General features: G+C 42.5%; 1 long non-coding RNA gene across 1 annotated transcript in view; it reads right to left on the reverse strand.

Annotated features, from left to right (window-relative positions):
- Nucleotides 1-9,699, reverse strand: part of LOC114614139 — an 11,739-nt gene extending 2,040 nt beyond the window's left edge. Inside the window, exon 1 of the long non-coding RNA XR_003710281.1 lies at nt 9,472-9,699. This is a non-coding gene — a long non-coding RNA (uncharacterized LOC114614139). The remainder of the gene's footprint in view (nt 1-9,471) is intronic.
- Between the last annotated feature and the right edge of the window lie 508 nt (nt 9,700-10,207).

Below are 10,207 nucleotides of genomic sequence, written 5' to 3' on the forward strand. Positions count from 1 at the left end.
ATCCGCCGGGCGGTGGTGGCGCATGCCTTTAATCCCAGCACTTGGGAGGCAGAGGCAGGCGGATTTCTGAGTTCGAGAGTTCGAGGCTAGCCTGGTCTACAGAGTGAGTTCCAGGACAGCCAGGGCTACTCAGAGAAACCCTGTCTCGAAAAACCAAAAAAAAAAAAAAAAGAAAAAGAAACCAAAATCCAAGAATTGTCACTACATTCAGGTGTTTTTTTTAAACTGAACTTTATTTTATGTACATTGATGCTTTGTCTACATATACGTCTGTGTAAAGGTATTGGATCTCCTGGCTCTGTACTTACAGACAGCTGCGAGCTGCCATTTGAGTGCTAGGAATTGAATCTGAATCCTTTGGAAGAGCTGCTCTTAACTGCTGAGATCCAGCCCCCATGGTTTGTTTTCAGACAAGATTATCACTATAGCCCCATCTAGGAACTCGCTATGTAGACCAGGCTTGGCCTTGACCTCAGAGGTCTGTTGTCTGTCTCCACCTTCAAAATGTATGCTCCACCACACCCCAACATTTCCAGCTTTCAAAATACAATGCTTTGGTTATCCCAAACCAAAAAAAGCGTGAGTTTACAAAGGAGTAAGAAAGTTCATTCAAGGGTCCATCTCATCTGACCTTACAAAGGAGTCTGGCCCTGCCCCCAGAGTCCATGTTATCTAATCTTGAGACATGGGGCTGGGGCCTGATATTAAGTAAAACCCCACAGAAGTGATTCTACTTTTGAAAAGATCTTTGAAATTATGTGTGTATGTGCTTCAAGAAGTCAGAGGCATGAGATGCTCTAGACCTGGTAGACATGAGTGCCAGGAACCAAGGCTGAGCCACCTCTCCAGCCTAGCTTCTTCTAAGGGACACTATCTACCATGCCTACCATCATTTCAGCCCTGGTCTCACTAGGCTGTAGCTCTGGCAGAGATCAAATGAAGATCCTCCACCTTAAAGGTGTGTTCTCACTACCATGTCCAGTTTCGGCCTATAATCTTAACATATTTCCTTTCTCCCAAATCTAGCCCTATGGTATGTTCCAGGAGCTGGTGAACATACCTAGTTCTCTGTATTCTTACTTTTTATATATTTATTCTGTGCCAGAGTGAAGGCAGGCCAAGAGAGGGCATCAAATCCTGGAGATCAAGCTACAAGTGGTTGTGAGCTGCCATTCTGGGTGCTGGGAACCAAACTGAGTTCTCTGAAAAAGTAGCAACCATTCTTAAATCTTTTAAACACTTGAGCCATCTCTCCAGCTCTGATTTTCATTTTCAATTATATTACTTTATCACAGACTAGGGGATGCAGAACACTGTGGAATCAACCTTAGGGCTTGATCCATGTACTAGACAAATGTTCCACCACTTAAAAAAAATTAGGTTATATGCTAGCATATCTTTAATCCCAGCAATCAATAGGTAAAGATAGAAGGATCTGAGTTCAAAACCAGATCACTCTACATAGCTAATTCCAGGACAGCCAGGACTTCACAGTGAAGACACTCTTCTCAAACAAAAACTAAATAGGTGGGGGCAGGAAGGTAGCTCAGTGCATAAAGGTGCTTGCTGCTTAACAAGAACCCACATAAGGGTGGAAGGAAAGGACTAGCCCGAGTTGCCCTCTGACCTCCACATACATGCAGTGGATATATACACACACACACACACACACACACCATAGTATGGGGACCAGACCTGCAGTGTTACTGAGTTAGATCCCAAGCCACAGAACTAACTCACTTCAGGTCTGGACTAACAAGGCTTCCAAAGAGGTTCTCTGTGTATTAACAAGTTTTAAAATCAGACACATGGGTTGAGGTGTGGCTCAGTCATTGAGAGTTTGCATAAAATGCCCAAGACCCTAGGAACAGTGCAAGTGGTCCACTCACACAAGGTCTAGATGCCTGCCTCGCACTACCTTCTGCTCAGTTTAGTGTTCCATATCCTTTATCCAAACCATCTCCCAAGACCCTGGGGCTCAAGCAAGTCTTCCTTTAGGTGGCAGCTTCTTTCTCTTTCTTTCTCTCTCTTCCTTCCTTTCTTTCTTGAAACCCAGGCAGTACACTTTTTTTAAAATATTTATTTATTTATTTATTTATTTATTTATTTATTTATTTCGCTTTTCGAGACAAGGTTTCTCTAGAGTGCAGCCCTGGCTGTCCTGGAACTCACACTGTAGACCAGATTGCCCTCAAACTCAGAAATCCACCTGCCTCTGCCTCCCAAGTGCTGAGATCAAAGGCGTGCACCACCACTGTCCACTGGCAGTATACTTTCTATAGAGTGTTTTTTGTTTTGAAACCTATCACAATATAAATTACTGAGTAATTCAGACACATTTAAAGAAACCATGAAAGAATTCCCCAGAATGAGGAGAGTTCCAAGGAAGGATAGCTCAAAACTGAAATGATGTGGGTTAATGAGTTTTCTGTGCAGTGTCTACTTCTCAAAATAGACTGTGAGCTCCATGAAGGGAGGGACTTAGGTCCATTACTGATCACTCAATCCCCAGTAACTAACACACAGTAGGTGCTCTAATTTATAACAATATGTATTTAAAAAAAATTAAAAGGACTATTTATACCGATTTCTAACAAGAAGCTTATTAAGAATCCTATGGAGGGCCGGGCTGTGGTGGCGCACGCCTTTAAGCCCAGCACTTGGGAGGCAGAGACAGGCAGATTTCTGAGTTTGAGGCCAGCCTGGTCTACAGAGTGAGTTACAGGACAGCCAGGGCTATACAGAGAAACCCTGTCTTGAAAAACCAAAAAAGAATCCTATGGAGGGCTAGAGATGTGGCTATTGGTTAAACACTTTCATAACACATACAAAGCCTTAGTTTCAATTACATGAAGGGAGAGTGGACTGGCTGGTTCTGTGTGTCAACTTAAGCTAGCGTTATCACAGAGAAAGGAGCTTCAGTTGAGGAAATGCCTCTATGAGATCCAGCTGTAAGGCATTTTTCTCAATTAGTGATCAAAGGTGGGCGTGCCCATTGTGGGTAGTGCCGTCCTTGGGCTGGTAGTCCTGGGTTCTATAAGAAAGCAAGGTAAGCAAGCCAGGGGAAGCAACCCAGTAACACCCCTCCATGACTCTGCATCAGCTCCTGCTTCCTAACCTGCTTGAGTTCCTGTCCTGACTTCCTCTGGTGATGAACAGCAGTGTGGAAGTATAAGCTGAATAAACCCTTTCCTCCCCAACTTGCTTCTTGGTCATGATGTTTGTGCAGGAATAGAAAGCCTGACTAATGGGCTGGAGAGATGGCTCAGCGGTTAAGACCATCGATTGCTCTTCCAGAGGTCCTGAGTTCAATTCCCAGCAACCACATGGTGGCTCACAACCATCTGTAATGGGGTCTGATGCCCTCTTCTGGTGTGTCTGAAGAGAGCAATGGTGTACTCATATACACTAAATAAAAAAATAAATAAATCTTTAAAAAAAAAAAAAAAAAAAAAGAAAGCCTGACTAAGACAGTGAGTGTAGTGATGTACACAAGGAATGTTAGGGCTTAGAGATAAAGACAGGAGGACCAAAAGCTTAGTGTCTTTATCACTGCACAGCTGAGTTGAAGGCCAGCCTTTGCTGTAATAAATAAATAAACAAGTCTTATAAGAGTACAGGGTATTTTCCTGCAACTTCCCCTTTTTCCCCAGTACTACAATGGAACCAAAGGCCTTACACATTATCACTGAGCTATTCTGTTCGTCCTATTTCTTCCTCAAAGACTGCTGCTTCCCACATTCTACCTTCAAAGAGCTGGGCAATGGAAATGCTCACCTTACATCTACACTACTGGAGTCAGAAGAACCTAAAAATTGTGTTTTACATCGAATCCCAAACTTGTCTACTTCAAACTTCACATACATAATAGTATCAAGGAAGGGATGTTGAACCCCTGATGGACAAGCCCAACTCCAAAGGCGAACAAAGGGGCAGTCAACAGATATCTTAATACAGTATTAAACTTAAATTATACCCAATTTCCTACTTTTATTTACTGACTCATTCTGTCGAATGGCCTGTGGCTCACTGAACAGAAACACCTCAAATGATCTCATTTTTCTAGAGACCCACAATTTGCATAGGGCCTTCTTGAGGCAGGAAGCTCCTTAAATCTAAGGGGGTTGCCCGTGTGAAACCCGAGAACTTGACTTGTCCACTTCCTGCTTGAAACGCAGACAATTGCGGTCACTGCAGCACAGGCCAGAAATGGTAAGGATGGGTGTTCATTTATGGTTAAGCAATCCCAAAACTGAGCTGGTGTAGTATACGGTGTAGTAGTTAAGAGCACCGCCTGCCTTTACAGAACCAGGGTTTGGCTCCCAGCACTCACATGGCAGAGCACAGTGGTCTTGTTAATGCCAGCTTCACCAGTCCCAGGATATTCAACACCCTCTTCTGACCTCCACAGACACTGGACCATCACACAGAGTTCAAAAATTTATCTGCTTGTGAAACATCCAAATACAGAAAATGAGCTTTTAAAATAAATAAAAATAAATACCTAGGCATGGTGGCATGTGCCTGTAACCTCAGCACTTGGGAAGCAGAGGCAGGTGAATCTTTGTAAAGTTTGAGGCCAGCTAGTGATACAGTCACACCCTATCACAACAAACAACTCAGAAATTTTGGAGAAAATTTTGTTTAAAACAAGGTTTCTTTATGCAGCCTAGGCTAACCTTTATCTAGCTATGTAATGAAGGCTACTCTTGAAAAGTTCCATTTAGGCGTGTACCACCATGCATGGCTCTTGGAGTGCTGGGATCACAGGCGTGTACCACCACACATGGCTGTTGAGTCCATGTATACATTCTTTCTACCTACTAAATCCAACTTCCTGCCAGTCACCAGTCTTGTCAGTAAGCCAGTAAAGGCTGGCCTTTTATCTCCTGCTTCTGTCTGCTGAGTGAGTGCTAGGGATTACAGCTAGGAGAAAACACACAGCTTTTCTCCTGTAGGAGACTGCTAGGGGAGAATGTATATCTGGCCACCTCAGGGTATGGAAAATTGCTAATTGGACCCAACTAGTCCACGGTGCAGTGCTTTCCACCACAGAACTTCTCTGTTAAAGGGCCTAGCAAAGAGTCCTTTTTCTCTAGGCCTGAAAACAGAAGAAGGGTAATTAGGCAGTGTAGTGTACTTTCTCCCCTCCCCCCAGCAGCTGCTGTCTCACACAGCTGTTTCTAGCCTGTCTATTCCATGTTATTAAATATTCATTAGATGTGTGCTAGCTCTAAGCATGCAATGACTATTAATCTGAAATCTAAGAGTGCATGTGAGTCTACAGAGGCTGTAAATTCGTAAAAATCCAAATCTTTTAACTACAGAAATCTAGAAACAAAGACAGAAGCATGAATTCTAAACACCATAGTTTGGAGCACCTTTCAGTAAATTGATCTTGTGGTTAACCAAACAGATTACAAGAATCCAGAAGGCAACAGTTAAGTATGAGTCTAAGACCCGAGTTTGGATTTTAGCTCTCCAATGCTGTGATCACATTGGAAGAATGCCTGACTAGCATAGTGTGGGTAGCCGGATCCCAGCCAACGTCCCAGCATCACACGGTGAACTGTGAGAGCTAAACGGGATGCTGCTATGACATGCTCAGCAGTTAGCACTGACTGAGAACTGAAGATGGACAGATTGGCTAGGCACAGTGGCACACGTACTTGGGAGTCAGAAGAAGGTGGATCTCTTTTAAGTTCAAGGCTAGCTTAGTCACAGTAAATTCCAGGACAGCCAAAGCTACAGAGATCCTGCCCTCCACCCATCCCTTGTGAGTTTCTGTTAAATGTAAGTGTCAGGTGTGGGAAGCATACATCTTTTTGTTTGTTTGTTTGTTTTTTGTTTTTTTGGAGACAGGGTTTCTCTGTGTAGCCCTGGCTGTCCTGGAACTCACTCTGAGGCTGGCCTCGAACTCAGAAATCCGCCTGCCTCTGCTTCCCAAGTGGTGGGATTAAAGGCGTGTGCCACCACACCCAGCATGGAAGCATACATCTTTAAGTACAGCACAGGAGGCAGGGGCAGGCAATTCTCTATAAATGAGGTCTAGTGAGTTCTATGTAAGACCTAAGTTCAAACAATAAAAAGAGATGGTTATCTCAAGCAACAGTCCTTAAAGAGCATTGAATGAGAGGTGGGGATGATCATCAGAAGTTCGAGGTCACAGTCTTGGCTTTGTAAAGCACAGATGACTAGGAGACTGTAAACATATTCAGCCCAAACACCTGGTATGAGAGCAATGATTCCCCTTCCTGTAATACAGGAACCAAAAGGATGTCAGGCAACAACAAGTCCAGCTGTGGGGAGAGGGCCTACCCATCCCTTTTATTCTCCAGCACACAAGTGGTACCACTTTAAGGCCTTCCCCCTACTTTGCTAGCACAATTGTCAAACATAGGCGTGGTTCTAAAAACTCTCAATCTTATACCTTAAAATTTTTCTTAAATTTCAACTTTTTAAAATTAGCCCTAACCTATTCTTTTATTACAACTAGTATTTACACAGCTGTACAAACACTCTACCAACTGAGCTATATCCCTAGCCCTTGTTTTATATGCGTTTGCTCATTCTGTTAAATAATGCTGCGAAGATGCAACTATCAGCAAAATGGAGACTTGGCAAATAACTCACTTAAGAGTTCTATAAACTTGCTTTGGAGGGGGCTGGAGAGATGGCTCAGCAGTTAAGAGCAGTCCAGTCTTCCAGAGGACCTGAGTTCAATTCCCAGCACCCACATGGCAGCTCACAATTCTAACTCTGGTTCCGCACCCTCACACACATGCATGTAGACAAATCACCAATGCACATAATTCCTTATGAATTTAAGTTTCACCATTGCCCTTACAATCCTGAGGCCCCTCAGCAGCTCCAGGCTTCTTAGCCGGTGTAGCAGCAGAATAATGTAACTATATAGCCCTTGCTCTCTCGAGGGAGATGATAAAATGATGAAGACCCGTGATTCAGCTGCACAAGCTTACCGGCTCACGTTTCAGCTAGTATTTATGATAATGTCCTGGACGAGAAGTCTCCTTCCAGGAAAAAGAATGGCAATGGGTTCTCCAAGATGGCCTTAACTAGCAGGTGAAAGTACTTCCAAATGCAGTACACATTTGTGACTGATCATAGTCTAAAAATCACACCACCTGAAAATCTTACCTTTGCTATGTAACTGTGTGACTTTGGCTGCTACTGGTATTTTCTGGGGTTAAAGTTCCGTTATATATAACAAATGATGAAGCTAGCAATAACACAGTAGGTAAAGGTAGATGTCTGGAGACAAGCCTGGTGACTTGAGATCAATCCCAGGAACCCATGTAGGTGGGAGAACCAACTCTACAAAGTTGTCTGAAGGCCTCCACATACATACAGTAGTGACTGATGCCTCCCTACCCGAATGTCATATCTGATGTAAAAGGAACAACTCTGCTACTTTGACAGCAGGTTTTTGTTCTATTCTTCTGAAACAGAGTTTCTTCGTGTAGCTCAGCTGTCCTGGAATCTGTAGAACAGGCTGGCCTTGAACTCTGAGATCATCCTGCCTCTGCCTCCCAAGTACTGCTCCTACCACCCAGCTTGCCATCTTTACTGTTCATCTTTAATAAACAGCCTCTGAGAGAATACTGAATACAGTTATTGTTTTATAGAAGCAGTTGTTCCAGAGAATGGATTCTTGGCATGTAGCAATCTTGGTATGTTATCCTCTCAACTTGCTACAGAAGCAATATAAATTATCTTACCATTCCCACTACCGGTTGTAAATATAGATAGACACAGTAGGCATTCAATTTGAGTTCTCTTCTTCATTAGCCTACTTTTGTTCTTGGGACCAAGCCTTGTTGTGGGCTACAGAACTCCAAAACCTCTAAGCCAAGCATCTTTTACTATGTCAATCTCCCATCAACTCTATTTGCTAAGCTCATATCTATCCTCCTCTCTCATATGAGAGAAGCCTGGGTTTTAATAGGACGCTATTCTTTTTCAACCAGAAAACGGTCTGACCTGGCTGTACTGGTGGCACCACAATAGCCTAGCAGCTCCGGATGCATCTTCATTCTTACCTGGAACACTGGGTAGCAACTGAGGACAATTCCTTCTTCTGTCACTACTCACTACTTCACTCTGACCATCTGCCTTTCCTAGTTGTAGAAACAAATTGTTTTGGAACAAAAGACAGCTCTGGTTTATCAGGCTCCATGTCCATTCCTCTGTCCCTCCCTGCTCAGTCTTTAAAGACAGTGTCACATATAGCAAAGGCTGGCTTCAACTTGCTTTGTAGGCTAAGGATTAACTTTGAACGTCTGATCCTCCTGCCTCCTCTTCCTGAGGGGGAATCACAGGTGTGCACTGAACCATGCTTAGTGTTCTTTCCACCACAAAATTTCTCTTCAGTGTGAGAAACACCATTTCCTTACACACTCTGACTATAGGGTTAACATGGCACAACCTACCAACAATCAACGTTGACTTATTATAGCCTTAGGAAGTTGTTTGACGTCATTGCTTCTGTATAGTAATTACTACACACTTGTCCTTTTCTGACATAAATTCCCTTTTAGCTCACCCTTCCTCCCTCCTTTGTGGTTTAGACAATGTTGCAGTCTACAGTCCAGGTGAGTCTTCAAAGAGTGTCATTTCCCATGCCTTAGACTCTTGAGGGCTGAGGTGACATTCTGAGCAACTACACCAGACTGAATTTTAGTTTTGAGGAATTAGTTCTTTCTTACACAAGAGTATTAAAGTGAGGGCTTTAAGCTGACTCAAGAGAATTCTGTCTGGTATTTCTTCTATGGAATTTGTGTGTTCAGTAGAAAAGAGAAGCCAAACACAGGCAAGAGCTTACCTTTCTAGTAATCCTGACTAGGAAGTGACTCCCAGACCCCAGCCTGCTCACTCTCTTATATCCACTATGATTCCCAAACCAGATTTTCTTTAAAAAACAAAAAAACAAAAAATGATTCATTTATTTTATGTATGTGAGAACAATGATAGCTGTCTTCAGACGCACCAGAAAAGGGTGTCAGATCCCATTACAGATGGTTGTGAGCCACCATGTGGTTGCTAGGAACTGACTGAACTCAGGACCTCTGGAAGAGCAGTCAGTGCTCTTAACCGCTGAGCCATCTCTCCAGCTCCCAAAACAGATTTTTCTAGTCTGTGCAACTTGTGCTTCCCCAAAAATCCTATACAGGCCCTTTTATTTCCATTAGGCACTTTGTTACTTGCAAAAAATACACTCCAAATGAAAGCCTGCACCAGTGGATTATTCGCAGAATAAGGTAAAATTCAAGAGATGCAAGTTGACACTGGCTGGTCTTAACTATTACACATAAGCTCATCACATCCTGTAAAGTGACACAGAAGTGTGATTACATATGGTAAAACTGAGTTTAGGAAAGACTAGCCTGTTGACCACCTCTTAGCACTACTGCCTTGCCATCATGACACACAATGCAAACCACCTTCACATACCTGACATGGGTCTCCAATACCCACTCTTTTCCAGGAAAAAGCCTCAGGAATTTTCAGTCACCTGAAAATCGAGAAATAAGGAATGAATGTTTGGAAAAAGCTTTAAAGATGTACAAAATAAGATAGAGATCCTGCATGCATTTTACACAATACAGGAAAGAAACATGCAACTTTTCAGAAAATTCAAATAACATTGCACTGTGAATATAGATAAGGTGTCTTGGGGGCTCATCCTCATACATTTTAAAGTAGCTGAGCAGAAAGCTTTACTCTGGGGTGCAGCAGGCCTTCTCATCTACAGTCATTGAAATTTTACAATGTGTCATTTAAGATGTCAGACTTTGTGCCCAGGTTACATTACAGTTCACTTGTGATGGGCAGGATTATTAAGAGTTATGGATAATTTATGCGGCAGCATATGGTTTTTCTTTTTACAGCTATTTTTATTAAACAAGTTTTGCAAAGTTTTAACATTAAAATTAACAACTAAAGAATTGTTTATGCAAGTTGCTGTCACAGTTTATATAAAAGAGAAATATGTGCTATTAAAATCAGACATTTATGTTACCTTTGGTTTTTTGCGATGCATGTTAGCTTTACACATCCTGATTCTCTTGCGATAATTTTCCTTTAAAAAGGGGGGTATAGAGTGATCTCTTTTCATCAAAACAAGACATAATGCCCTGAAAGCTGACTTCAAACCATGGTGGAAAATTCAGTTATTTGCACTTTATCA

The sequence above is a fragment of the Grammomys surdaster genome, unplaced genomic scaffold (genome assembly GCF_004785775.1).
Source record: "Grammomys surdaster isolate TR1022 unplaced genomic scaffold, NIH_TR_1.0 126313, whole genome shotgun sequence".
NCBI classification, from domain to species: Eukaryota; Metazoa; Chordata; class Mammalia; order Rodentia; family Muridae; genus Grammomys; species Grammomys surdaster.